At 40.1% G+C, this 3,578-nt stretch overlaps 1 protein-coding gene across 13 annotated transcripts in view; it reads right to left on the reverse strand.

Moving 5' to 3' along the window:
* Positions 1-3,578, reverse strand: part of Erc2 (ELKS/RAB6-interacting/CAST family member 2) — a 907,844-nt gene that overhangs the window by 468,701 nt on the left and 435,565 nt on the right. The window lies entirely within an intron of this gene.

A 3,578-nucleotide genomic window follows, 5' to 3' on the forward strand; every position in this document is an offset into this window, starting at 1 on the left:
CTGGAAACAATCTAGATGTCCCTCAATTGAAGAATAGATAAAGAAAATGTGGCACACTTACACATTAGAGTACTACTCAGTGGGAAAAAAAAAACCAAAAACAACAAAAAATGACATCTTGAAATTTACATGCAAATGGATGGAATTAAAAAAATCCTGAGTAAGGTAACTCAGATCAAGAAAGATGAACATGGTATGTACTCATGCATAAGTGAATACTAGCTGTAAAGCAAAGAATATTGAGCCTATAGTTCATGATCCTAGAGAAGCTAAGTAACAAGATGAATCTTAAGAAAAACTTACATTGATCCACCTGGAAAGGGCAAATAGACAAGATAACCTAACAAATTTGGAAGCATGGGGGTAGGGGGAGTAAGGAGGGCACAAGAGGAAGATGAAGGGAGAAGGGGAAAGAGGAGGCGAACTTGAAGGAATGAGATAGTCGAGATGAAGGAAGGACAGAGATGAGAGCAAGGAAAAAGATATTTTGATTGAGGGAGCCATTATGGGGATAGCAAGAAATGTGATACTAGAGAAATTCCCAAGAACCCACAAGGATGATCCCAGCTAAGACCCTAAGCAATAGTGGAGAGGGTGCCCAAACTGTCCTTGCCATGTAGTCAGACTGATGAATATCTTAAATATTACCATAGAACCTTCATCCAGCAACTGATGGGAACAGAGGCAGAGACCCACATCAGAGCACTGGATTAAGTTCCCAAAGTCCAGTTGAAGAGTGGGAGGAATGAGAATATGAGCAAAGAGGTCAAGATAATGACAAGGACACCTACTGAAACAGTTTACCTGAGCTCATAACAGCTCACCAACTCCAGCCAGAGAGATAGGGCCCAAACTAGTCCCTCTAAATGTGAGTGACAGTTGTATGGCTGGGGCAGACTGTGGGGGCCACTGGTAGTGGCACCAGAATTTATCCCTGGTGCTTGTACTGGCCTTCGAAAACCTATTCCCTTTGTATGGATACCTTGCTCTTCCTATATATAGTACGGAGAGTTACGAGCTTCCCCCAAATTAATGTGCCTTACCCTCTCTGAGGAGTGGATGGGGTAGGGTGGAGGGGTAGGTACAGGGAATGGGAGGAAGGGAGGGAGTGGGAAATGGGATTGGTATGTAAAATGAAAAAAGGTAGTTTGTTTTCTTTTTTAGAAAATTACAGGTTAATAGTCACCCATGTTTGTCATTCTTACAATTATGTTAGTTATGTTCTTGAGATTAACAAAGACATACTACACACTGATGAGTATTCTTCAAACAATTCAAAGATCTACAGAATATTGCATTTAAATGTTTCAATAGTTTAGAATTCTGTTGACATGAGACACAACTGCTTCTGGCAGCACTGATCTACTCCCAAGAGAATGATGGACACTGAAGACACTCTATGTGGAGTTTGGTTTCTTCTTGGCTAAAATGACCTATTGGGCAAAGAACTGACCTTGCCCTGACTTCTGACAGTAAGTACACTGTCTAATCTGGATAAACAGGACACAAGGAAAAGCAACTGCTGAACCTTGCCAAGACAAAGTAGGACAGTCTTTCAAAATTTTCCTGCTTCAGAAATGGTCTGTCAGATATTCTAGTCCCATAGCCAAAGTTGGTTGCCCCAATATTGCAGAAAGACTTTGGGTGATTGTCCAGGCAAACAACTGTTTTTGTCATTTCTTACATCTTTTGGAAGTCACTTGCTTGCACTTCTTGCTTACTCAGGTAATATAATATTTCTTCCCAGATCGTTAAAGGGGTTGAAGACTAGATGGTCACAGTTACTATCCTCTTACTTGCTGATTGACGATAACCTGGACATTTAGTATGTGTTTCTTGTTTGATGTTGCTCTAGTTGGTTGTAGCTGCATTTTTGTGTTATGTTATTAGCCGTTTTTTCTTCTGAATAATATTTATTAATTTAATATATAATTATTTATATATATATATATCTTGGTATTAGGGTTAGAACCTTTTTATTTAGACAAAAAGAGGAGTGTCAAGGGATTTTGATCCATTTGGAACAGCAAGCTCTAGGGTGTGGTCTTGTCTGCTACATGACAACTAAGGAGAAAAGGTCTCTCATTTTCTTGCTCTCAAGCTTGCATGAATGGTAGGAGTGGAGCAGGCAGCTTGCTGGTGGTAGTCTTCCCTCAGAGGTGTCTAACCTAGCCTGCATCTGGGAGTGTTCACCCCTATCATACATCTAAATAAATTCTTCTGAACCTCTCCTAGACTCTCATGGATTTTTGCTACAAAATATTTTTGGTGCAACTTGGTGAAAAGAAAGAGTATAATGTAAGAAAAAAAAGGAAGATAAAGGGAAGGAAGGGAAGGAGGTAGGAAGAGGGAGGGAAAAAGACAGGGAAAGAAGAGGAAGCGATAAAAAAGAGTAGCCTCCTCCACACAAAGATACCTAGCAAGAAAATGTACACACATGCACATTCCTCCTGCCTACATTGTCCTTCTAAAATATCCTTCTTTACTCTTTCAATACCAAGGACATATAATACATTATTTTTAAAACTAGGAGAAACTCAGTCATTTTTTTTTCAAGCTATTAAGGGTTGAAAACCCATCATTCCGCATCTCTATCAGACCAAAAAAGAACTGGATCTTGAAAATACCTGCAGACAGGGGAGTTAATAGAGCTGGCTCTATTCCCCGAATGCCAAACCATTTGGGTCGTTTAACTAATCTGGGAAAGAACACCAGTCTAAGGCTTTGAATTAGTCACTAGAAAGCCCACAAAGTTTCTTTTGAATAGCAGGGGCCTGGCCCTGGGTGGAAGGTTAAGGGGAAGTTGAGGATGCCATGTTATTAAGTCATTTCGTCTTTGATGCTACCTACTCTGACAAGGACTAGTGAACTCCAGCTCCTGTCTGATCATATCCCAGCTAGAAAACACAGCAATCCTTCTATGTTTCAGACACACAAAGCATGGCCAATTTGCATTCTCTTCTTGTCCCTAACTTGTAAATTAAAAAATTGTTCTAGAAACATTCACAAGAAAACATGCATTTTTATTAGGGTGATTCTTCAAGCTTCTAGATATTCTGATTTTTTGATGGGAGCATCTTTCTTCACCTCTCCACTGTCTTGATCAACCTATCACTACTTCTATTCAAATGTTAAGGGAAAGAAAACTTGGGCAGTTTGTCCATTTGTTTTTGCTACTCTGCTAAAATCCATATGGGGGATGTTCCAGCAGGGCATTGGGGATTGTGTCTGCAAATATATTTGTTGGGTAAAAATAAGGGTCCAGGTAGAATTTACTAAACACATATTGGCATCTTGCCCATCACCCTATAGGCAGGCGGAGTATGCTTAACAAATAAAACTGTGTTGACTGAATTGCTTCCTTGACACATGGTATTTCTTTTATCTGTGATGGGGAATGATAACTTGAAGATAATTAGAGGGCATTGCTGGTCACACTCCACAAGTGACACATCCCTAGTCACATCTATTCAATACACCTGCCAGTAAGTCAGTCTGGTGACAAGACAAAAAGTCTTCTCCCTTCCTTCCTTCCTTCCTTCCTTCCTTCCTTCCTTCCTTCCTTCCTTCCTTCCTTT

Source organism: Microtus ochrogaster, chromosome 6, assembly GCF_000317375.1.
Source record: "Microtus ochrogaster isolate Prairie Vole_2 chromosome 6, MicOch1.0, whole genome shotgun sequence".
Classification (NCBI taxonomy): domain Eukaryota; kingdom Metazoa; phylum Chordata; class Mammalia; order Rodentia; family Cricetidae; genus Microtus; species Microtus ochrogaster.